This window comes from Aotus nancymaae, unplaced genomic scaffold, assembly GCF_030222135.1.
Source record: "Aotus nancymaae isolate 86718 unplaced genomic scaffold, 86718_ANA_hifiasm-v0.15.2.pri h1tg000025l, whole genome shotgun sequence".
NCBI classification, from domain to species: domain Eukaryota; kingdom Metazoa; phylum Chordata; class Mammalia; order Primates; family Aotidae; genus Aotus; species Aotus nancymaae.
In genome coordinates, this window is record NW_026988438.1 from 30775690 (window position 1) to 30802947 (window position 27258).

General features: G+C 39.0%; 1 long non-coding RNA gene across 1 annotated transcript in view; it reads left to right on the forward strand.

The window, feature by feature from the left end:
• The first annotated feature begins 511 nt into the window (after positions 1 to 511).
• LOC135276529 (uncharacterized) overlaps positions 512 to 27258 on the forward strand; it is a 31220-nt gene continuing 4473 nt past the window's right edge. Inside the window, exon 1 of the long non-coding RNA XR_010344087.1 lies at positions 512 to 575. This is a non-coding gene — a long non-coding RNA (uncharacterized LOC135276529). The remainder of the gene's footprint in view (positions 576 to 27258) is intronic.

Here is a 27258-nt window from a genome sequence, read left to right on the forward strand (position 1 = left end):
TCCAAGATGCAAGACAAATTCTTCCGCACTCCTCACTCTTCTGTCCTCATATGGAAGTAAGGGGTCTCTCTTGGCGCCGTGAGCTGTGCAACCTGGGGTTGGGGGGGGCGATGCCAGCACTCCCTTAGTTGCTCCAACTGTTGTCTCAGCAGGTCTCATACCCCCTACCTACTCTACTGCCTCTGGGCCCAGATCAGCCCTAGGACTTGCCTAAAAGTTGCAGTCCTTGTGGCCTAGACTGCCTTTCACATTTATTTAGAGCCCCAGAGCACTGTTAGCCTGTGGCGATGAGATCTGTGGGAACTCAAGTTCCAACTGCTAGGATTGGTGATTGTCCTTTGGTTAGAGCTAGTTTAAATGCTCTCTTTGTGGTCAGCATCAGCTGAAGTTTTTCTTTCTGCTATAAAGGGGCAGCACTGAGTTCAGTGTCTCACAATTGCTGCATTCTCCTGCATCTAGCACACAGAAATGCTCTCTGCATCACACTGCTGGTGCCAGGGAGGGGTGATGTTGGTGATTCAAGACTTTTTCCTACCTCTTCGGTGCCATTTTCAGCAATGCAGAGTTAAAACCAGGTACTGTGAATGCTCACCTGATTTTTGGTTCTTATGGTGTGCGTGTGCGTGTGTGTGTGTGTGTAGATGTTAAATTGGTGTCCTTTCATGGCAGTGAGGGTGCAATTGGTGGAGCCTTCTCTTCTGCCATCTTGGTCTGCCTCTTCTTGATCATTTTAGATCTTTTAAGCAGTTGTGAGTTTTTCATTGTGAGCTTATCTTCCGTGGGATTAAGTTTTTCCCATGGGACAGTTGTGTGGTCTGTATTATTGTGTATCCTTCCTCTGCCAGCACCCAGAACATCAGTCCAGGACTAATTCTTACATTAGCTTCTCGACTTGGGCTCTCTCCTCCAAAATGTGCAATATAAATTAGGACTTCAAAGTTGCATAAGTTCTTTGTTTGATTTTATACGGAGAAATAATTTTAAAAAATCCATTAGTATTCTTTTTTTCAAATGGCTAGGTGGCAATTCTTTTAGAAGATCCCAGCTTTATGCAGTGGTTTTAGTTCCATGTTCATACTTTGCACAGACATAAATTTCATCTCCTGTTAAAAACTAAGCTCTTAGTTGTGAAATGGGTCAGAACTTCCCCTTGCCCCACCATGGGTGCTGCTGCAGAGTCTGCTTAACCACCTCCCATACTGGATTTCAGTTCTGTCTGGGATACTGGGATTCACTTTCTTTCTTATGAAATTAACTGTGCAGTTTTAGATATTAGTAATAGGGGAATATATTTTGTTCAACATTTTTAGATATTAGTAATAGGGGAATTTTTATGTTTCATTGTTCTTTCATTCATTTAACAACTATTTTTTTTTGAGCACCTGTAGGCATCAGTCACTGAGATGTATCAATGAATGAAAAAGACAAAACTTCGCCCTCACGGGATTTACATTCCTGTGGGAAATGATGGCAGGTACAGATAATAAATAAAAATAAATACTTATTAGGTAATAACTGCCGTAGAAAAAAGCAGGAGATTAGAGTGTATATGGGGGCATTATAGTTTTAAAAAGGATGATTTAAAAAGAAAATAGAAAAATTAGAGTAGAAATTAATGAAATGGAAACCAGAAGGTAGAGAGAAGCAATTAAACAAAAAGCTCAGTATTTGAAAAAATCAATGAAGTTGGTAAACCTATAGGACTAGCAAAGATAAAAAAGATAGGAATTACCAACATCAGGAATAAAACAAGGGATGTATAAAGCTACTGCGGCTCTTAAAAGGATGATAAATAAGGGAATATTATGTACAATTCAACCTACATAAATTCTGTAGTTTAGATGAGTTGGACCAATTCCTCTGAAACTCACCATATATGAAAGATATACTCTGAATAGTCGTGTAGCTGTTAGAGAAATGAAATCCATAATTAACTTCCAAAAAGAATTTCTGCTTCGTTTTCCATTAAATGGTATGTATAACATACTCCATCTACTTGGTCTGTTAAAAAGCATTTATCTTTTTTATTATGATTTTTAAATTAAACAGTAGTTTTACCTCAGTCCTTCCTGCCCTACATGTCTTGGTTGCTGTTTGTTTGTTAACGTCTTTTCCTCTATACTCTACCCATTGGATGGGCACTTATGAAATTTTACATTTTGTTGTTGGATTTTATTTTTAATCTTACACTAGGCATTCTGTAGACAAATTATCCTTAGTTAATAAGCACATCAATTAAAGTTTTATATTATGATAAGAAAAAGAAATCAAACTGAGTTTTCCTGTTGAGTTCTGCATATTTAAAGAAAAATTTACACTAATTCTATACAACCTCTTTCAACAAATAGAGGAAGAAATGATTCCCAATTCATTTATGGGGTCAGCATTACCCTAATACCAAAACCAGACAAGGACATGACAAAAAAAAAAAAAAAAAAAAAAGGAAAAGAAAGAAAAACTAGAGACTAGTTGTTTCTTTTAGACATGAAACTGTCTCAATAAACTCTTAGCATGTCAAGTCCAGCAATGTATAAAAAGAAATATACACAAACACTATGTGGGGTTGATTCCAGGAAAGCAAGGTTGACTCAATATTTGAAAATCAGTGTAATTTGCCAAAACAATGAACTAAAGAAGAAAAATCACATGATTGTTTCAATTGATTCAGAAAAAGCATTTGACAAACTTTAACACCCATTTGTAGTAAGACTCCTCAGCTAATGAGGAATAAAGGAGAACTTCCTCAAATTGACTAACAGCATCTATTAAAAACCTACAGCAAACTTTCTTACTGATGAAATACTAAATGCATTCTCCTAAGAACGGGAACAAGGCAAGAATGTTCAGTCTTTCCATTCTTATTTAACATAATGCTGAAAGTTCAAGCCAGGACAATAAGGCTAGAAAAGGAAACAAAAGGCACACAGAATGGAAAAGAATAAGTAAAACTGCTCCGTTTGCAGATAATATGACTATCTACATTGAAAAAGCCAAAGAATTCACAAAAATGCTCATAAAAATGTGAGTCCAGCAAAGTTGCAGGATCCAAGATTAGCACACAAAAATTCAAATTCATATTTGCTAGCAACAATCGTGTGGATCCACAATTATGTAGAAACAGAAGTCAAAAGAACATCATATACAATCACTCCCTCTACTCCCTGACTGAAAACAGAGAAATAGGTATAAAGCTAGTAAAACATGCAAGGAACCTCTATGCTGAAAATTATTAAACACTGAAGAAAGAAAGAAACGAAGATCTAAATAAATGGAGAGACATACTGTGTTCATAGATGGAAAGACTCAGTATAGTAAGGTGATTCTTCCTAAACTGTTAAACCTATTTTAAATTATACTTTTATCAGATGTTTAAAAACCAATTCCAACAATTTTATTCTAAAATTTATGTGGATAGGCAAAAAAAAAAAAAAAAAAAATCCTACAATAGTTATGCCACTTTTGAAAATGAAGAATAAAGTGGGAGGAATCACTCTAGCTGCTGGTAAAACTGTAACTATATAACTAGAGTAATTAAGACAGTAAAGAATGGACACATAAGTCAATGGAACAGAAAAAGAGAACCCAGAAATAGACCAAAACAAAGATGACCAATTAATTTTTGACAAAGATACAAAAGTAGTTCAGTGAAGGAAGGATAGTTGATTCAATAGATGCTCTTGAGACAATTGGACACATATAAGCAGAAAATGAAACTTGATCTAAACATACAATATAACAATTAACTTATAAATTTATAATGGATCATAGACCTAAGTGTGAAATGTGTAACAGATCAACTTTGAGAATAAAATAGGAAGATCTTCTGGACCCAGAGCTAGGCGAAGGGTTCTTAGACATGACTAAGTGTGACCCATAAAAGAAAAAATTTCTAAGTTGGACTTTATCAAAATTAAGAAAAAAGCTTTTGCTCTGGAAAAGACTCTAAGAAGATGGAAACACAGGCTACTGACCAGGAGAAAATATTTGCAAGCTTCATGTTTGACAAATGCCTTTTATCTGGAATATATAAAGAATTCTCAAAACTCAGCAGTGAAAAAATAAATAATCCAAGTTTAAAATGTCCAAAAGATATGAACAGACAAATTTCCTAGAGTAAATAGACAGATGACAAGCACAGGAAAAGATGTTCAACATCACTAAATCTATAGTGGACTGAAAATTACAACCACAGTGAGATAACAATATTCTCCGATCACAATGGCTACAATAAAAAATAGCGTCAACATGGAATGCTGGTGAGGGTGAGCAGAGGCTTGATCACTCACATATTGCCGGCTGGAGGGTAGAATGGCACAGTGGCTCTGGAAAAGTTTGGTGGTTTCTTAAAAATCTGAACGTGCAAATATAACCCAGCACCTGCGCTTGCAGGCATTGATCCTAAAGAGATTGATACGGTTTGTGTCTGCGTCCTCCCACAAATCTCATGTTAAAACCATAATCTCCAATGTTGGAGGTGGGGCCTGGTGGGAGGCAATTGGATCCTGGGGTGGATTTCTCGTTTGGTGCCGTTCTCGTAATCGTATGAGTGAGTTATCGCAAGATCTGTTTCTTTAAAAGTGTGTAGCACCTCTCCTCTTTTCTCCTCCTCCTGCCCTGGCCAAGTAAGATACTTCTTCCATGATTGTAAGTTTCCTGAGGCCTCCCCAGCCATGCTTCCTGTACAGCCTGTGCAACCATGAGCCAATTAAAACTCTTTTCTTTATGAATTACCCAGTCTCAGGTATTTCTTTATAGCAGTGTGAGGACAGACTAATGCAGAAATGAAAACTCACATGTACACACAAACTTGTACATGAATGTTCATAGCCCCTTTATTCATTCTATCCCCAAACTAGAAATAATCCAGATGTCCTTCAATGAAGGGATGACAAAACAAACTGTGGTATTGCCATCCTGGGAAGTACCTCTCAGCAATAAAAAAGGAACAAACTCTAGATGCGAGCCACAGCTTGAATGAATCTCCAAAAAGTTATGCTAAGTGAAAAAGAGTCAATCTCAAGAGGTTAGAGTATGTTTGAATCCATTTGTATAACATTCTCAAAATGACAAAATTGTAGATCTGAAGAACAGATGTTAGTGGTTGCTAGGGGACAGGGATGGGGAGCATAGAAGTGGGTGGATATGAATACAAAGAGGGAGCAGGAAGGAGTGCTGTTGTGGTGATAGATTTTATATGCATACAATCCAGATTTACTAGGAGCATCCCTCCTGGAGAACTCATCTCTGGTCGGCATTCAGGTTGGCTCAGTGAGGAAACAATCATGGCCCTAAGGCTGACCCTTGGTGACCCATGCTTCCTGGATCATGGCTTATGACCCCAGTGATCCACTCACCTGTGGTAATCAATGCCACATTAAGGCTAGAGTGTAGTGGCTCAATCATAGCTCACGGCATCCTCAAACTCCTGGACTCAAGTGATCCTCCCACCTCAGCCCCCTGAGTAGCTGGGACTACAGGTGTGTACCACCATGCCTGGTTTTTTTTTTTTTTTTGTAGAAATGGGGTCTTGCTGTTGCCCAAGCTGATCTCTAACTCCTGGGCCCGAGTGATCCTCCTGCCTTGGCCTCCTCCTAAAGCACTGAGATTAGAGATGTGAGCCAGAATGCTTGGCCAGATTATATCTTGATTGTAGTGGTGGATGAATAAATCTATACGTTTGATGAAATTGCATAAAACTACACACACACACACACGTGGATATAGATTTAAGGCCTTGTGAAAACTGAGTAAGGTCTGTAGTCTTGTGAACTGGTCAATTTCCTGGTGTTGATAATACACTATAGTTATGCAAAATGTCACCACTGGGGAAGCAGGGTGAAGGTTATTCTGGACTCTGTACTATTTTTCCAACTTTGAATGATTTCAAAATAAGAAGTTAAAAAAACCCCAAACAACCCCTAGTGGAAGAAACAGGGTTGTCTATTGATGACTCCAGGGCTCCCTCTCTTTCCCATATTGCCAGGGACTGTGCTTAGACTCAGCTTCTCACTGGATCAGGGGCCTCTAAGAATTGCAAGTGCAGGGCAAGCTGGCATTTTTTAGAACTTTCCCTAATCATGTGGCAGCCAAGCTTGGAATACTTGGCACCTGAGTCTAAAATGTTAATTTATCTCCTGCAAAGCCACTGTCACCTTTGCCTTATAAAAAGAGCAACCCAGGGGAGTTCCATGTCCTGCAGCCAACTCCAATGGTAGCCATTGGGCCTCTGCCCAGGATGCATCTCTACTGGGTATGCAGAGGAGGAGACCCAATTTTCCTGATCCCTCTAGCCGTGAGTTGGATCAGGAAAATTAGCCTGCACTGGGTGATACGTGTTGCTGTGTGTCCAAGCTTTAGTTACACAAACCTGAAGAGGGAAAGAAAGGTAGCCATTTAGATAAATGGCCAAAGAGCATTCCAAGCAGAAGGAACAGCAATGGCCAACTCCTTCAGGGCTTGAGTGTGCCTTGCATGTTGAAGGAACAGCAGAAGGGACTGAGTGAGTCTGAAATACAGACAGCCAAGGCCATAGTAGTATGAAAGAAAGTTGAGGGGACTCATGGGGATCTAGAAAAGTCATGTATGTAGGCCTGGGGCATCCACTATAAAGACTTTGACTTTTATTCTGAGTAAGATGGGAAACCAGTGGAGGTTTTAGGCATAGCAGTGACATGATCTAACTTTTATTTTAACAGGATCCCTCTACTTGCTGTGATGGGATAGACTCTTAGGGGTGGGATGGGGGTTTGGAGAGAGGCAAGGATAGAAGAAAGGAGCTGAGTGAGGAGGCTGTTACAAGTGTCTATTGAGAGATGATGGTGACTTGAACCAGAGTAGTGACAGTGGAGATGGGGCAAATGGTAAGGTTGTGAAGATATTCTGAAGCAAAACCAATAAGCTTGCTGATACTCTGCATATAGTGTGCAAGAGAAGGGGAGGAGTCAGAGATACCTGACTCATGCCCAGAAGGGTTAAGGTAAAGGGCTAGCCAATGCCAGTAGGGTGAGTGGAGAGGGCTGCAGTGGAGTGAGCTGCCTTCTACCAATGGTGTGGTAGAGGTGTACTGTGGCCGAATGGAAACTTGGGATTGCTTAGATGTGAAAGGGACCCATCTAGGTCCAGTAATCCTAGCAGAGAAAGATGTTGGGGGTGGTGGGCAAGGGTCATGCTTTTTGGAAGCCAGGATTGTGAAGAGGATTTCATGAAGTCTGTAGAAGGCAGTGCTGTGCAAGGGAACCACAGGTGGGAGATCACCAGGGCAGCAAACAAGTAGACAGAAGGAGCCTGGGTCCCTGATGAGTATGCAGCTGCCGTATCAGACCAATACCACCTACCTGAGATTTGATATCAGCCAGACATCAACTTCCATTTTGTTTAATCTATTGCAGTTTGGGTTTTCTGCTACTTCCAGCTGAACCTAATACTAATTTATCAATTTTATTCAAGCTCTTTCAGAGAGAAGAACAATAGAGAAAGCTACACAACTCCTCTCTTACTAGACAAAAAATAAAATAGGAACTATTCAAAAACAGTTATAGGCCACTTTCACATGTGAAGCTTGATGTAAATTCTAAAAAAAAAAAAAAAGAAGGAAGAACACACTAGATATTATATTGAAGTACCGTATTAAAAAAACATACCACATGTGACCAGGTAAAAGATTTCCTAGGAGCACAATGGTGGCTTAACATTAAGAAATGTATTTTTGTAACATACCAGGTTAATTGGATAAAAGAGAAAATAGGACCTAAAGATCATCTTAAGAGCTTTCAGAAAAAAAAGCATTTAATAAAACACCACTCATGTGTGCTTTCTTAAAAAAATGATTTCATTGGGACTGGAAGGGAACTTTCTTTGGTGGGTAACAGAATCACCTGAGAAGCTTGGTAAAAATACAAAGGTCCAGGCCCTTTCTTTTTTCAACAAACCTGGCATCTGTGTTCTTTTTTAGTTCTTGAAGTGATTCTGACACACACCAATTTTGAAAATCATTAGTGTAGAAATTACAACAAACATCACATTTAATGGTGAAACTTTATAGTCTCCTTAAAGTTAGAAACAAGGTGAGGATGACTGCTTTCATCTCTAGCGGTCCTAGCCACTATATTAAAAATACAAGAAATAAAAAGTATGAGAATTGATGCCATATGAATTTTAGGATGTTTTTCTGTTAAGAATGTCACTGGTATTCTGATAGGGATTGCATTGAATCTGTAGATTGCTTTGGGCAGTGTGGTCATTTTAACAATATTATTTTGATTCATGAGCATGAGACATCTTTCCATTTCCTCTTCGATTTATTTCATCAATGTTTTGTATCTTTCCTTGTAGAGGTATTCTCCCTCCTTGGTTAAATTTATTTCTATATATTTTACTTTTTGTAGCTATCGTAAATGGAATTTTATTCTTGATTTCTTTTTTAGCTAGTTTGTCATTTGTGTATAGAAAGCCTACGGATTTTTGTAAGTTAATTTGTGTCCCGCAACATTACGAATTCACTTACTAGTTTGAAGAGATTTTTGGTATAGTGTTTGGGTTTTCCTGTGTACAAGATCATGTCATCCATAGAGACATTTTGACTTCCTCCACTCCAGTTCGTATGCCCTTTCTTTCTCTTGCCCATGGCTCTGGCTAGGACTTCCAGCACTGTATTGAATAAGAGTGGTGAGAGTGGGCATCTTGTCTTGTTCCAGGTCTTAAAGAAAAGTCTTTCCACTTTCCCCCACTTAGTATGTCATTAGCTGCAAATCTGTCATATATGACCTTTATTGTGTTGAAGTACTTCCTTTTTATTGAGAGTTTTTATCATGAAGAAATGTTTAATTGTATCAGATGCTTTTTTCTGCATTTATTGAGATGATCATATGATTTCTGTCCTTTCTGTTGATGTGATGTATCATATTAATTTGTTTATGTCCAACCATCCTTGCATCCCTAGGATAAATTCCACTTGATCATGATGTATTATTTTCTGATGTGTGTGTTTGCTAATATTTTGTTGAGGATTTTTACATCTATGTTCATCAGGGATATTGGCCTATAAATTTTTTTTGTGGTGTTCTTGCCTGGTTTTGGCATCACAGTTATGCTGGTCTTAAAGAATGAGTTAGGGAGAATTCCCTCCTCTTCAACTTTTTGGAACAGTTTGAGAAGATTTGTTACTCTTTTTAAAAGCTGGTAGAATTCAGCAGTGAAGTCATGTGGTCCTGGGTTTTTATTTGTTGGGACACTTACTACTGATTGAATCTCATTACTTGTTATTGGTCTATTCAGATTTTCTATTTCTTGGTTCAATCTTTGTAGGTTGTATAGTCTAGGAATTTTTCTATTTCTTCTAGCTTTTCAGATTTATTGGCATATAGTTGGTCATAATCATCTCCAATGATCCTTTGTATTTCTGTGGTATCCATTGTGACATCTCCTTTTTCTTTTCTGATTTTATTTGTGTCTTCTCTTTTTTTCTTTGTTAGTCTAGCTAATAGTTTGATTTTCTTTATCTTTTCAAGAAGCCAACTTTTTGTTTCATTGATCTTTCGTATTTTTTTAGTCTCAATGCCATTTATATCTCTTCTGATCACTGTTATTTCTTCTACTACTTTTGGGTTTGGTTTGTTCTTGTTTTTCTAGTTCCTTGAGATGAATAATTATTTATTTGAAGTCTTTCTACTTTTTTGATGTAGTTATTTATTGCTATAAACTTGCCTCTTAATACTGCTTTTGCTGTATCCCATAGGTTTTGGTATATTGTATTTCTGTTTGTTTCAAGAAATTTTTAAATTTCCTTCATAATTTCTTTCTTCATCCATTGGTTGCTCAGGAGCAGGTTTAACTTTCATTTATGCGTGTAGTCTCACATGTTTCTCTTGTTATTGATTTCTGTTTTTATTCTGTTTTCATCAGATATTTCATATGATTTCAACTTTTAGAAATTTATTGAGACTTCTTTTGTGTCCTAACATGTGGTCAGTCCTACAGAATGTTTCATGTGCTGATAAAAGAAATGTGTATTCTGCAGCTGTTGGATGAAATGTTCCGTAAATGTGTCCTAGGTGCATTTGTTCTGTGGTACAGTTTAATTTCAATGTTTCTTTGCTAATTTTCTGCCTAGCTTGTCTGTCCAGTGCTGAGAGTGGGGTGTTGATGTACCCAACTATAATTATACTGGGGTCTATCTCTCCTTTTAAATCTAATAATATTTGCTTTATATGCCTGGGTGTTCCCATATTGGGTGTATATATACTTTCATTTGTTATATTTCTTGCTGAATTGGTCCCTTTATTATTATATGATTCCCTTTTTTTGCTTTTTTAATAGCTTTTGGCTTAAAGTCTATTTTATCTAAGTATAGCTACTTCTCTCTTTTGGTTTCTGTTTGTGTATAATATATTTTCCTATCCCTTCACTTTTAGTCTGTGTGTCTTTACAGGTGAATTTCTTACAGGCAGCATATAGTTAGGTCTTGCTTTTTAATCCATTCAGTTAGTCTAGATCTTCTATTTGGGAAATAGTAAAGTAATTCTGAACAAAAAGAACAAAGCTGGTGGCATCATACTACCAGACGTCAAAATATACTACAAAGCTATAGTAACCATGGTGCTGGCATAAAAACAGATGACACATAGACCAAGAGAACAGAATAGAGAACCCAGAGATTATAACCCACATATCTATAGCAAACTGATTTCTGACAAAGGTCTGAAGAATATTCCTTGGGGGAAGAATAGTATCTCCAATAAATGGTGCTGGTAAAACTGGATATTCATAAACAGATGAATGAAACTAGACCTCTACCTCTTACCATATACAAAATTAAACTAGATTAAAGACCTAGATGTAAGATCCAAAACTATAAAACTACTAGAAGAATACATAGGGAAATGCTTCAGGATATTGTTGTGGAGATATTACATGAGTAAGACATCAAAAGCACAGGCAACAAAAATGAAAACAAATGGGATTATGTCAGATTAAAAAGCTTCTATACAACAAAGGAAACAACAGAGTATAAGAAAACATACAGAATGGGAGAAAATATTGGTAAACTATTCATCCAACAGGGTATTAATATCCAGAATATATAAGGAACCCATACATCTCAACAGCAAAGAGATATTTTGATAAAGGCCTGCAATGTGAAATAAGCACATCACAGAGAATGGAACATCCATTCCCTCAAGCATTTATGCTTTGAGTTACAAACAATCCAGCTGAAAAACTAAGCAAATGATCTGAACAGATACTTCTCAAAAGAAGGCATATAAATGGCCAAAATTTATGAAAACATGTTTAACATCACTAATCATCAGGGATGCAAATCAGAACTACAATGAGGTATCATCTCACCCTTGTTGTGATGATGATTGTCAAAAAGACAAAAAATTTCAAATGCTGGAGAGTATGTGAAGAAAGGGGAACTCTTACACACTATTGGTGGGAAGGTAAAATAGTATAGTGACTATAGACAACAGTATGGGGGTTCCTCAGAAAATTATAAATAGAACTACCATATGGGGCCAGATGCAGTGGCTCATGCCTGTAATCCCAGCATTTTGGGAGGCTGAGGCAGGTGGATCACGAGGTGAGGAGTTCGAGAGCAGCCTGACCAACATGGTGAAACCCGTCTGTACTAAAATTAGCTGGGTGTGGTGGTAGGCACCTGTAATCCCAGCTACTCAGGAGACTGAGGCAGGAGAATCATTTGAACCCGGGAGGCGGAGCTTGCAGTGAGCCCAGATCGTGCCATTGCACTCCAGCCTGGGTGACAGGGAGAGACTCTGTCTCAAAAACAAAAGAACGACAGTATAATCCAGCAATTCCACTACTGGGCATTTATCCAAAGGTTAGAAAATCAATGTATTGAAGAGACATCTGCACCTCCATGTATATTGCAGCATTATTCACAATAGCCAAGACATTGAATCCAGCCAGGTGTACCACAACAGATGAATGGATAATGAAAATGTGGCATATATATATACAATAGAATAGTATTCAGCCGTAAAAATAATTAAATCCTGTCATTCACAGAAACATGGACAGAGCTGGAGAATATTATGTTTAGTGGAATAAGCCAGGAACAGAGAATTAAACACTGCATGTGCTCATGAAGAAGCTTAAAAAAGGTTGATCTTGAAGTAATAAAAACAGAAGAGAGGATACTAGACGCTGGAGAGGGTTGAAGGAGAGGGGAATATAGGGAGAGGTTTGTCAAAAGACACAAAATTACAGCTAGATGGAAGAAATCTAATGTTCTGTAGCACTGCAGGATGGCTGTAGTTAACAATAACAGAGTTTCACATATCTAGAAGGAGGATATTGCATGTTTCTAACATCAAGAAATTTTAAATGTTTAAGATTATGAATATGCTGGTTTCCCTGATTCAATCACTATATTTTGTTATTTTTAAATTTTTTGTGGGTACATAGTAGTTGTATATATTAACGGGGTACATGAGATATTTGATACAGACATGCAATGTGAAATAAACACATTATAGAGAATGGGGTATCCGTCCTCTCAGGTATTTATTCTTTGAATTACAGACAGTCCAATTACATTCTTTAAGTTGTTTAAAATTATATAATTAAGTTATTGACTATAGTCATCCTATTGTGCTATCCGATAGTGGGTCTTATTCCTTCTTTTTTTGGTACTCATTGACTATCCCTCCCCCCAACCCACTTCAGTCCCGCAGTACCCTTCCCAGCTTCTAGTAAGCATCCTTCTACTCTCTGTGTCTATGAGTTCAACTGATTTGATTTTTAGAACCCATAAAAAAGTGAGAATATGTGATGTTTGTCTTTCTGTGTCTAGCTTATTTTACTTAGCACGATGATCTTCAGTTCCATCCATGTGTGGCCAATGACTGGATCTCATTCTTCTTTTGTATTTTCCTTTTTTTTTTTTTTTTTATTATACTTTAGGTTCTGGGGTACATGTGCAGATCATGCAAGATTGTTGCATAGGTACACACATGGCAGTGTGGTTTGCTGCCTCCATGCCCCCGTCACCTACATCTGGCATTTTTCCCCATGCTATCCCTCCCCAACCTCCCCACCCCGCCGCTGTCCCTCCCATGTCCCCCCCAAACAGACCCTGGTGTGTGATGCTCCCCTCCCTGTGTCCATGTGTTCTCATTGTTCAACACCCACCTATGAGAACATGCGGTGTTTGATTTTCTGTTCTTGTGTCAGTTTGCTGGGAATGATGGTTTCCAGATTCATCCATGTCCTTACAAAGGACACAAACTCATCATTTTTTGTGGCTGCATAGTATTCCATTTTGTGTGCCACATTTTTCTTGTCCAGTCTATCGTCGATGGGCATTTGGATTGGTTCCAGGTCTTTGCTATTGTAAACAGTGCCACTATGAACATACGTGTGCATGTATCTTTATAATAGAATGATTTATAATCCTTTGGGTATATACCCAATAGTGGGTTTGCTGGGTCAAATGGAATTTCTATTACTAGGTCATTGAGGAATTGCCACACTGTCTTCCACAATGGTTGGACTAGTTTACGCTCCCACCAACAGTGTAGAACTGTTCGTATTTCTCCACATCCTCTCCAACATCTGTTGTCTCCAGATTTTTTAATGGTTGTCATTCTAACTGGTGTGCGGTAGTATCTCAATGTGGTTTTGATTTGCATTTCTCTAATAATCAGAGATGATGAGCATGTTTTCATATGTTTGTTGGCCTTATGTATGCTTTCTTTTGAAAAGTGTCTGTTCATATCCTTCACCCACTTTTGGATGGGTTTGTTTGTTATTTTCTTGTAAATCTGTTTTAGTTCTTTGTAGGTTCTGGATATTAGCCCTTTGTCAGATGGGTAGATTGCAAAAATTTTTTCCCATTCTGTTGGTTGCTGGTTCATTCTAATGATTGTTTCTTTTGCTGTACAGAAGCTCTGGAGTTTAATTAGGTCCCATTTGTCTATTTTGGCTTTTGTTGCCACTACTTTTGGTGTTTTAGTCATGAAGTCCTTGCCTATGCCTATGTCCTGAATGGTTTTGCCTAGATTTTCTTCTAGGGTTTTTATGGTTTTAGGTCTTATGTTTAAGTCTTTAATCCATCTGGAGTTAATTTTAGTGTAAGGTGTCAGGAAGGGGTCCAGTTTTTGCTTTCTGCACACTGCTAGCCAGTTTTCCCAACAGCACTTATTAAACAGGGAATCCTTTCCCCATTGCTTGTTTTTGTCAGTTGTGTCAAAGATCAGATGGTTGTAGATGTGTGGCATTGCCTCCAAGGCCTCTGTTCTGTTCCATTGGTATCTATCTCTGTTTTGGTACCAGTACCATGCTGTTTTGATTACTGTAGGCTTGTAGTATAGTTTGAAATCAGGTAGCATGATGCCTCCAGCTTTGTTCTTTTTGCTTAGGATTGTCTTGGCTATGTGGGCTCTCTTTTGATTCCATATGAAGTCGAAGGTGGTTTTTTCCAGTTCTGTGAAGAAGGTCATTGGTAGCTTGATGGGGATAGTGTTGAAGCTATAAATTACTTTGGGCAGTATGGCCATTTTCATGATATTGATTCTTCCTAACCATGAACATGGAATGTTTCTGCATCTGTTTGTGTCCTCTCTTATTTCCTTGAGCAGTGGTTTGTAGTTCTCCTTGAAGAGGTCCTTTACATCCTTTGTTAGTTGTATTTCTAGGTATTTTATTCTCTTTGTAGCAATTGTGAATGAGAGTTTGCTCATGATTTGGCTCTCTGTTAGTCTGTTATTGGTATGTAGTAATGCTTGTTATATCTGGATATTGATTTTGTATCCTGAGACTTTGCCAAAGTTGCTTATCAGCTTAAGGAGGTTTTGGGCTGTGATGATGGGGTATTCTAAATATACAATTATGTCATCTGCAAATAGAGACAATTTGACTTCCTCTTTTCTGAATCGAATACCCTTTATTTTTTTTTTCTTGCCTAGTTGCTCTGGCTAGAACTTCTAATAGTATATTGAAAAGGAGTGGTGAGAGAGGGCATCCTTGTCTAGTGCTGGATTTCAGAGGAAATGCTTCCAGTTTTTGCCCATTCAGTATGATATTGGCTGTAGGTTTGTTGGAAATAGCTTTTATTGTTTTGAGATATATTCCTTTGATACCTAGTTTATTGAGAGTTTTTAGCATAAAGCGCTGTTGAATTTTGTCCATGGCCTTCTCTGCATCTATTGAGATAATCATGTGGTTTTTATCTTTGGTTCTGTTTATGTGGTGGATTACATTTATAGACTTGTGTATGTTGAACCAGTCTTGCATCTCTGGAATGAAGTCTACTTGATCGTGGATGGATAAGCTTTTTGATGTGCTGTTGCAGTCGGTTTGCTAGTATTTTATTGAAGATTTTTGCATCTATTTGCATCATGGATATTGGCCTGAAGTTTTCTTTTCTTGTTGAGTCTCTGCTGGGTTTTGGTATCAGGATGATGTTGGTCTCATAAATGATTTGGAAAGGATTCCCTCTTTTTGGATTGTTTGGAATAATTTCAGAAGGACTGGTACCAGCTCCTCTTCGTACATCTGGTAGAATTCAGTTGTGAATCCATCTGGACCTGGACTTTTTTTGGTTGGTAGGCTATTAATTGCTGCCTCAACTTCAGCCCTTGTTATTGGTCTAATCAGGGTTTCAACTTCTTCCTGGTTTAGTCTTGGGAGGGTGCAAGTTTCCAGGAATTTATCCATTTCTTCTGGGTTTACTGGTTTGTGTGCATAGAGTTGTTTGTAGTAATCTCTGATGGTAGTTTGTATTTCTGTGGAGTCAGTGGTGATATACTTTTTATCGTTTTTTTATTGCATCTATTTGATTCTTCTCCCTTTTCTGTTTTATTAATCTGGCTAGTGGCCTGTCTATTTTGTTGATCTTTTCAAAAAACAAGCTTCTGGATTTATTGATTTTTTTGAAGGGTTTTTTTGTGTCTCTTCTTCAGTTCTGCTCTGATCTTAGTTATTTCTTGTCTTCTCTTAGCCTTTAGTTTTTTTGGTCTTGCTCCTCTAGCTCTTTCAATTTTGATGATAGGGTGTCAATTTTAGATCTTTCCCTGCTTCTCATGTGCACATTTATTGCTATAAATTTCCCTCTAGGCACTGCTTTAAATGTGTCCCAGAGATTCTGGAACGTTGTGTCTTTGTTTTCATTTGATTCAAAATAAAATGAAAGATGTTCGTTGTTTCAAAGAACATCTTTATTTCTGCCTTCATTTCATTGTTTATGTAGTCAACATTCAGGAGCCAGTTGTTCAGTTTCCATGAAGCTATGTGGTTCTGAGTTAGTTTCTTAATTCTGAATTCTAATTTGATTGCCTTGTGGTCTGAGAGACTGTTTGTTATGATTTCTGTTCTTTTGCATTTGCTGAGGAGTGATTTACTTCCAATTATGTGGTCAATTTTAGAGTAGGTGCAATATGGTGCTAAGAACAATGTATATTCTGTGAACTTGGGGTGGAGATTTCTGTAGATGTCTGTTAGGTCCGCTTGGTCCAGATCTGAGTTCAAGTCCTAGATATCCGTGTCAATTTTCTGTCTCATTGATCTGTCTAATATTGAAAGTGGAGTGTTACAGTCTCCCACTATTATTGTGTGGGAGTCTAAGTCTCTTTGTAGGTCATTAAGAACTTGCTTTATGTACCTGGGTGCTCATGTATTGGGTGCATATATATTTAGGTTTATTAGCTCTTCTTGATGCATTGATCCTTTTACCATTATGTAATGCCCTTGTCTCTTTTGATCTTTGTTGGTTTAAAGTCCATTTTATCAGAGACTAGGATTGCAACTCCTCCTTTTTTTTTGCTCTATTTGCTTGACAAATCTTCTTCCATCCCTTTATTTTGAGCCTATGTGTGTCCTTGCACGTGAGATGGGTTTCCTGAATACGGCACACCGATGGGTCTTGACTTTTTATCCAATTTGCCAGTCTGTGTCTTTTGATTGGGGCACTTAGCCCAGTTACATTTAAGGTAATATTGTTATGTGTGAATTTGATCCTGCCATTTTGATGCTAGCTGGATGTTTTGCCCATTAGTTGATGCACTTTTTTCATTGTGTCAATGGTCTTTACCATTTGGTATGTTTTTGGAGTGGCTGGTACTGCTTTTCCTTTCTATGTTTAGTGCTTCTTTCAGGAGCTCTTGTAAGGCAGGCCTGGTGGTGACGAAATCTCTCAGCAATTGCTTGTCCATAAAGGATTTTCTTTCTCCATTGCTTATGAAGCTTAGTTTGGCTGGATATGAAATTCTAGGTTGAAAGTTCTTTTCTTTAGGGATGTTGAATATTGGTCCCCACTCCCTTGTAGGGTTTCTGCAGAGAGATCTGCTGTGAGTCTGATGGGCTTCCCTTTGTGGGTAATCCGACTTTGCTCTCTGGCTGCCCTTAGTATTTTTTCCTTCATTTCAACCCTGGTGAATCTGACGATTGTGTGCCTTGGGGTTGCTCTTCTTAAGGAATATCTTTGTGGTGTTCTCTGTATTTCCTGGACTTGAATGGTGGCCTGCCTTGCTAGGTTGGGGAAGTTCTCCTGGATAATATCCTGAAGAGTGTTTTCCAGCTTGGATTCATTCTCTCCATCACATTCAGGTACACCTATCAAACATAGATTAGGTCTTTTGATATAATCTCATATTTCTTGGAGGCTTTGTTCGTTTCTTTTCACTCTTTTTTCTCCATTCTTGCCTTCTCATTTTATTTCATTGAGTTGATCTTCAATCTCTGATATCCTTTCTTCTGCTTGGTCGATTTGGCTATTGAAACTTGTGTATGCTTCACGATTTTCTCATGCCATGTTTTTCAGCTCCATCAAGTTGTTTATATTCTTCTCTAAGTTGTTTATTCTACTTAGCATCTCATCTAACCTTTTTTTCTAGGTTCTTAGTTTCTTTGCTTTGGGTTAGCACATGTTCTTTTAGCTCTGAGAAGTTTGTTATTACCCACCTTCTGGAGCCTGTTGCTGTCAATTCATCAGATTCATTCTCCATCCGTCTTTGATCCCTAGCTGGTGAGGAGTTGTGATCCTTTGGAGGAGGAGAGGTGTTCTGGTTTTTGGTGTTTTCATCCTTTTTGCACTGGTTTCTTCCCATCTTAGTGGCTTTATCTACCTGTGGTCTTGTAGATGGTGACTTTCAGATGTAGTCTCTGAGTGGATGTCCTTTTTGTTGATGATGAAGTTATTTCTGTTTCTTAGTTTTCCTTCTAACAGTCAGGCCCCTCTGCTGTAGGACTGCTAGAGGTCCACTCCAGACCCTGCTTGCCTGAGGATCACTTGTGGGGGCTGCAGAATAGTAAGGGTTGCTGCCGGTTTCTTCTTCTGTTATCTTTGTCCCAGAAGGGTACCTGCCAGATGTCGGCCTGAGCTCTCCTTTATGGGGTGTCTCTTTGGGTATACAGGGGTCGGGTAACTGCTTGAGGAAACAGTCTGTCCCTTATAGGAGCTCAAGTGCTGTGCTGGGAGCTCCGTTGTTCATGCAGACCTGCTGGGCAGGTACTTTTAAGTCTGCTGCAGTGGAACTCATAACCACCTCTTTTCCCAGGTGCTCTGTCCTAGGAAGGTTGGCTTTATTTATAAGTTCCTGTTGTCTTTTTTCATAGGTGCCCTGCCGTGCAAGGAGTGGTCTAATCACAGTCTGCCTGCAGAGGCATTGTTGAGCTGCTGCAGGCTCTGCCCAGCTGCTGTGTGAACTGCCTCGGTAGTGGCGGACTGCCTCAGTAGTGGTCATTGCCCTTCCCCTCACTGAGCTGGACCGTCCTGGGTCCAGCTGCGCTTGCTGCAAAATTCTCAATCCAGAGCGTTTCAAATTGCTTGTTTTGTTGTGGGGGGTACACGCCGAGCCAGATAGCCTGGCTCCCTGTCTCAGCCCCCTCCCTTTCAGTTGAATTGGTGGTTCTGTCTCCCAGGTGTTCCAGGCACCATTTGAAATGGACGCCATGATTTGTGTGAGTTTCTGTGTGCCAATCTGGCACCGGCTGAAACTGCTGTGCTGAAAACTCATGGCACTTTCAGCCTGGTAATCTCCTGGTCTGTGGGCAGTGAAAATTCGTTTGGAAATGCAGTGGGCACTCAACTTCTGTGTTGTTCTTGCTGGGAATTGCAATCCAGAGCTGTTCCTATTCGGCCATCTTGGATCCTCCCTCGATCTCATTCTTTTTTATGGCTGAATAATACTCCACTGTGTATATGTACCACATTTTCTTTATCAGTTCATCTGCTGATGGACACTTAGGTTGCTTCCAATTATTAGCTATTGTCAACTTTACTGAATTTATCAGTTCTAATTGTTTTCTTGTGGAGTCTTTAAGTTTTTCCAAATATAAGATCATATCAACAAATAAAGATAATTTGACTTCTTCCTTTTCAATTTCGATGCCCTTCTTTATTTCCTTCTCTTGTCTGATTGCTCTAGCTATGACTTCCAGTACTATGTTGAATAACAGTGGTGACAGTGGATATTCTCGTTGTGTTCTAGATCTTAGAGGAAAGGCTTTGCGTTTTTCCCCATTCAGTGCGATACTAGCTGTGGGTGTGTTGATCACTATATTTTATATGTATTGAAACATCACTATGTACCAATAAATATGTACAATTAGTATGTGTCAGTTAAAAAGATAAAATATTTAACAAGTGTGAGAATTGGAAAGGGACAAAGTTGTCCATATTTGCAGGCAATATGATTATACAGAAAGTCCAAGAAGATATTTAGACAAACTATTAGAACTAATAGAGTTCAGCAAGGTTGTTAGAAATAAGATTTATATATATAAATAGGCAGTATTCCTAATATTTGTAATAATAAAGTACATCAAAAACAATCTATTCATGATAACAGAAACTGTAAAGTAGGAATAAATATGATAAAATATGGGCATACACTTTGTGTAGAAAATTATAAAACCTTATTGAAGGGCACAAACACCCAAATTAAAGGAGAGTTCTATTATATTTGTGAAGGGAGATGTCTATTCTTTCTAAAAATAGTTATCAAGTGTTATTATTATCAAAATCCTAGTAGGTTTTGTTAGGATGGGCTGATAGGAAAGACTAGACTAGGTGGTCCTAGAATTCATATGAGACAGTGAAACATAAGAACGAAGACAGTTTTGAAGAAAAGGAACAAGAATGGGAGTAAGGTCTTAATACCTATTATAAAGTAATAAAAATTAAGACAGTGTGGCATTGGTGCAGAGCTAGATAAAATGACTAACAGATCAGACAGAGTCCAGAAACAGACTTATGCAATCAAAAAATTCCATTATGACAAATTGGGAGACCCCTCTCCCTTTTGGAAAAAGGAAAATCTATTCTAGAGCTGTGCAATAGAAATACAATGTTAGCCACATTTGTAACTTATAATGTTCCAGTAGTCACATTTCAAAAAGTAAAAACAGGTGAAATAAATTTTAATAATCTGTTTTATTTAACACCAAATATCCAGAATAGTATTTAAACATGTAATCAGTATTAAATTATTGACATATTTGTACCAAGTCTTAGAAATCCAGCATGTATTTATACACACAGTACATCTGGATTTGGACAAGTCACATTTCAAGCGCTCAAAAGCTTATATGTGACTAGTAGCTACAGTATTGGAAAGCACAGCTCTGTTCAATAAATTGCACTAAGATAATTTATTGAACAGAGCTGCACTAAGATAATTTGTTATTCATATGATAAAAATAGATTCCTACCTTGCACCAAAATTTCAGACATCGATGTGAAAAGCGTGACTTGAATACTTTTACAAAAAATGGGGGTAGGATGTTTCTTATCCTACCCCTTAAACCATAAACTATAGCATAAACTATAAAAAACTGATCATTTATATTGGGAGATGATATATACAATGCACATGATTGATTAAGAAACAGTTTGGAATTTATAAAGAACTCAAATCAGTAGATGTAGAGAAAAACTCAATAGAGAAATGGTAAACATTATGAACGGCCAGTTCATAGAAGAGACAATTAAGTGGTCATTAAACTAGAAAAGATGCTCAACTTCAGTGGTAAGCAAAGAAATGCAAATAAAAACAAAAAGATGTCATTTTATACCAACAGAGTAGCAAAATATTTAAGTCGGGTAATGCCAAGTGTTCATAAAGATACAAAGAAACAGCAACTCTCAAACACTGCTGATGAGAGTATAAATTCACAGTCACTTTGGGGAGCATCTAGCAAAGGTCTTGGTATTCATCCTTCATGATCTAGCAGTTCCAATCTAGCACATGCAAACTTTAACCAAAACATTCATGGAAATGCTGTTTTCAATGGAAAAGAAGGAAACTACCTACTAGTAGCAGAGGGATAAGTTACTTAGTAAAATATTTAGAACAGCTAAAATGAATGAAGTAGGTCTATGAGTATCAACATGGATACATTTCAAGAACATATGGAGAATTAAAAATAAGGTAGAGTATGTTAATATAGTCTGATACCATTTCCATAAAACATGGCATAGATTGAACATACACAGTAAGAATATAAAAAGTGCCAAGGAATGAAGAAGAATAAAAGAGAATGGGATCAAGTCCTTTAATTTGTTGTGATTTTAAAAATTGTTTCAATGCCATGCAAGTACGGCAGATGTGAATATTTTAAGGAGCTGAATGACAGAGTGATTGGCATGTTCATCAGGGACCTTGGCCATGAGCAATAGATCACATGCTAGCTGGTTTAAGCAGAAAGGATTTGTCACAGGGCATTAGGTAGCAAATTGAATCTTGAGGATAATTTGGATTTGTTGACAGATAGCATTCAAAGCCAGAGTGAATGTGATTGGCTAGGGAGAAGGTAGGGTGAGAAGCGGGCTTGGAGGATGCATTAGAGACTCGCATGTTTGGGCAGAGGAGCCTGGGCAGCGGATGTGGGGCAGGGTGGTACCGAGGAGTGTGAGGGTGTGTGAAGGGGCCACCACACCTGCTGCATGTTATCTGGCCTCAGTGATAAACCTGTGAATTGGTGAATGGAGCAGGTAGGCATTAATTTTCATGTTTCAAAGGGGAGAAACTTGAAGATGAAATGTTAATATCCTTGATCTGTGACTGAGCCAGGTCTTGTGGCTCTAAATCCAGTGCTCCATGGGAGCACTCAGTCACAGATCAAGGCTATGAACATTGGGAACCAGGCCTCCTTAACTCACCCTTCAGCATATTCTTTCTGCACACTAACTCTTGTCCGTCGTTTGGAGCTGTAGCTAACGTCTGAACTCTGCACCGTATCACTCTGCATGGGACAGCTGTGGCTTCACTTCCAAAGTTCATTGGGTAGTAATAGTTAACATTACTGAGACTCCTTTGCTACACTGCCATAAGTGATGGTGCCTTATCACTGTGAAGAAAGGATACCGATGATCTAAGCATTCTCAAACATTTCCCCAAGCTGTTGAATATTTTAGAAAAGCATTTACTTACCTACTTTGTTCTCCAAATATGCTGAGTGCTGTCCATAGAGTACCTTAAGCCTCCATGGAATAGGAACTGGTTAATACTAGTTCATTTTAATAAGAAAACTGATACTTAACAGGTAAATTAACTTTCCATAGGTCGCACTATTAGAGACAGAGCCACGATTTAAACAGGAGGCTGTCTAGACCCAGCACCTGACCACCTTGTGTCTACATTGCACTAGATTCTAGCCAAATAAAGCTATTATCTGTGTAACCTGCAATTGAATTAGAGACTTAGAGCTTCAGATTCTTCCAACTGAATTAGTTTGAAGCTTAATCATTCCTTCTGGGTAGAAGGAGAAAGAACATGCTGAAGAGTGAGGTAAGGAGGTCTGGTTCCTAAGGAAAAGCCCTGTTGAAGGAGAAAGCTTCAATAACTAGAGTTCAGATGTTAGCCACACCTCCAAATGATGGACAGGAGTTAGTGTGTATTTCCAGAATCTGCTTCTCGAATTATTCCCCTCCATTACCACACAAAAATGGGACATTTGAGTACGGTATTTGTAGAAGGAACAAGCCATTAATTTATAAAAGTTTGAGGTTGGCTACCGTGTGCTAGCACAGTGCTGGGTAAGGGTTAGGTGGGATGGTGAGCAAAGCAGATTGGATTCCGGTCCTCATGAAGCCTATAGTTTAGACAGTGTTACATTAGAAAAAGAGTTGGTAATATGGTTATGGGGTGGGACTCATGGAGAATTGGTCATGAAAGGAGGAGTGGATGGGTGGGGAAAGTTCTCTACCACTTCTGAGAATTTGAATAACCTTCACAGTGCTGCAAAGCCCCTTTCTTTGCTAATGAATACTGGTTAATTTGAGGTATGCAAACACCTTGAATAAATTGGATTCAACCCCAGGTCAGGTGTAAGTCCTGATTGCTCTAAAATCACTGGAATTACCTGAAGGACTTGTTAAAAAAAAAATCACCGAGTCCTTTCCCTGGATTCAGTGAATCAGGCAAGATAATTTGCCTTTTTAACAAGTCCCAGTTAAGTCCATGCTGTTGCTGATCAAAGGATCTCATGTTGTGAACCACTGATCTGAACTAATCCCGGTGATCTCATTCCCCTTGCTAGTGACTGGTTTAACCACATGCATGCAGTGCAATTCTGGCCAACATAAGGGGTTGTATGTTGGGGAATGCCATTCAGGAGCCCTATTCAGTAGGGACGGCACCAGGTTCACGAGACCACAGAAGATACCCAGAGCCAGTTAACGAGACAGAGTTTTATTAGTGGGAAACTTATATACAGAGCGGTCCAGTGGCAGCAGGCTGGACAGGAACACCACAATCTAGTGGAGGCAGTCCCGGCAGAACTGCGACCGCTTATAAAAAGCATGCCGTTTATAGAGCATTTTCACTTAGCATCCTTCCCCTAACAACCTTCACCTGGCAGTCTTCATTGAACTCAAAGGGTCTTGTTCCATTCCATAGGACAGGGCAGGGGCCCAGATGTTCCTCATAGATGAGAACTTAATCTCCAAGTTGGCCACTCCCAGTTTCTCGAAAGTCCAAGTACACATTGAGGTGTGTCTTCCAGGCAGCATCGTTCTCAGGGTATGCTTAAGTTATTGCTGTCAGGTATCACTGCTGTCTACCATACAGGGGACTCCTAGGAAAGTTTTCCTCACTGTTAAATGGGACACACAAGAAGAGAAAGGCATTGACTTGTGGTCTTTGTAGCCTCCTTATAACCATGAGCCAAAACCCAAGGGGAAATAACAATAAGCTTAGGACAGTGGAGCAGAGAGAAAGACAGTGCCGACCTTGGAGACAGCCCTGTATTTGGACTTCTTGTTGACATGATAATAGTACTGATTGTTTAAGTCCTTTATGTCAGAATTTTATGTGTAGCAGAAGCTTTCCTGACTGATAAACCTACTGCTTCTTATAGGTTAATGATTGTTTCATTAGTAGAAAATAGTAATCCATGCTCAAAGAGTGATTCCCAGTTGCCAGATAAGGTGATAAGGAACTCATCACCTTATCGCCTTTCCCCTCCATCCCTGAAATTCGGTCTTTTCTGCTTTCCTCTTGTACCCCTGACTCTCTGTCTCCTCCTCTGGCCATTGCTGATCTTCCTGCAAAGTTATCTGACTTTTCCTGCTCTTACCATGTTGTTCTTACCCAGGGTCCTCTTCTTGGTTCTCTTCAGCTGTCCATGCCTTCAGACCGGGTCATATCTCTCTCTAGGGGTCCGAGACCGTGTGTCCAGCCCCTACCAGACATTTCCACATGGGGGAACTGTTGGCTCCATGACTCATCACACAAACTGGACCCATGACTTCACCCTCCTGAACCTGCTCCCTGGCTTTCCTATATTCTTTTATTTTTCTAAATACTCAGTTGCAAAAAACAAAAAACATGGGTGTCATCTGTAACTCTTTCCTTTTAATTCTGGTATCAAATCAGTAAGTCCTGACAACCTCCAAAATAATTCTTGTATCCATGCCTCTTCTCCATCCCTCCTGCTGTGAACCACGTGCAGGTCATCATTGCCTGTGACAGCTTCCTGATCAGCTTCCATGTCCTTAGTCTTACATCCTCTGGTCTATCCTTTGTGTGTCATCTACAACTAAAGATCTAAGTTTGAATGTCCTAAGGTTCTACTTCTGCTTGGTATACAAATTTTGTTATTCCCTCACACAGGCCTGCTTATTTAATCTCACACTCCTTCCTCTCCCCTCACACTTCATGCTCTGGTTAAACCTAACACTTTTTTTTTTTTGACAGGGCCTTACTCTGTCACTCAGGCTGGAGTGCAGTGGTACAATTATGGCTCACTGCAGCCTCGAACTCCTGGGCTCAAGTGATCATCCCATCTCAGCCTTCTGAGTAGCTGGGACTGTAGGCATGAGTCACCAAGCCCAGCCAAACTCAACTCTTTATAGTGTTTAAACCATCCATGCTTTCACTTATAGCTGGCACCTCCAACGTTCTCTGCCTGGAGACAAATACGCAATTACTCATGAGATACTCCTAGACGTCACAGAGGGGAGGTAGCTGTTGAGTTGAGCCTTGCTGAATGAGTAGGAGTGTGCCATGTGGCATCCATACAGGTGGTATTCATGGTTCTTGATCTCAAGGAATTTGTACTTTAGTGGAAACCAGCTGTATACACAAGTGTAATACTTTGTGATACACTATATTGGAAGTGTGTTCAAACTGTAGTATGGAGGCAGCAATGGAGATCCTTGAATATAAAATTATTTTAACTTGGGGAAAAAAATGACATCGGCTGTCTTAGTCCGTTCAGGTTACTATAACAAAATACTATAGACCAGGTGGCTTATAATTAACAGAAATTTATTTCTCATACTTCTTGGGACTGGGAAGTCTAAGACCAAGATGCTGGTGGATTTGATGTCTGGTGAGGGCCGCTGCCTGGTTCACAGGTGGTTGTCTTACTGTGTCTTCACAAGGTGGAAAGGACAGGGAAATCTCTGGGGTCTTTTTTATAGGAACACTAATCCCGTCTGTAATGGCTCCACCCTTATGACCTAATCACCTCCCAAATACCATTGCATTGGGGATTAGGTTTCAACACATAAATTTTGCAGGGACACACTCAGACCATACCACTGGCTTATTTGCATTTACAAAGCATCTAAGTCGACCTCTCCAAAGCACAGAGTTTAAAATGATGACTTACCTATAGCAAAATCAATCTAAGTAGAACAAGTAAATGTATTAGGACATTGTGAAGCAAACCTGAAGATGGGAGAGTGTTTCTGAATTGCCCTCATAAGGTCCTCTACATTTTATTACATTAAAATGGACCTTATTTGTGCCCTCTTCTCTGTTCTGAATGTTGGTGTTCCCTCTAGAAGGGGCCTCCCTGGATGGGCATTCCTCCAGAGATGGAATTTCTCTGTTCCATGTCCCTGGGTACTTACTCAATCCTGTGTTTTCAGTTATTATCTTTAGTGGGTCCCTCCCAAATCCCTATCTCCAGCCTAGTCTGTTAGTGCAATTACTTATGAAACATCTGTGTGGACATTTCACAGGTATCTCCATTCTATCATATCCACAATGGAACTCATTATCTTCTCTATGTCTTCCACTCTTCCCCAGTAGCCCCTAGTTCCTCTTTCTGTGTCCTTAGTTTCAGTAAATGTTACCCAGTTGCCAAATTAAGTAACCTGGGAGTCATTCTTGATTTCTTAATCCAACCTCTACTGAACATTTTCAACTCTACTTCCTAAATATAACCCAGTGCCTTGCTACCACCAATCCAGGCTACCAACATCAGTCCAATTTTACAGTAATGAACATCGACCTGACTCCCGATCCACTCTCACTACTCCGCACCTGCTCACCTCTTCTCCAGTGCATTCACAATCAAGTCATGCTTTAAAATGATGAATCAGATTGTGTCATCTGCCCCTTAAAACCCACTAGTGCTAAATGCAATGTAGTGCCCTGGATTGTATCCTGACACAGGAAAATGATAGTAGTGGAAAAACCCATGGAATCTGAATAAAGCCTGGAGGTCAGCTATAGTAATGTACTGATGTTGGTTTCTTAATTTTGATAAATATACCATGATTATGTAAGATGTTAGCATTAGTAGAAACTGGGTAAGGGATACATAGAAACTTTCTGTAGTATCTTTGCAACTTTTCTGTATGTAGAAAACTATTGCACGATTAAGTTTATTTAAAAAATCATTAGTAACCGTTCCCCTTAGAGTCCAAAACCTTTCACATGATCAATTTCCTTTCTCTAGCCAGACTAAATTCATTATTTAATTCTTCTAGTGCAATAAGACTTTTCCTCATCTCCAAATATTCAGTGTCTGGCTCATTAATAAATGCTTGATACTTACTGGTTA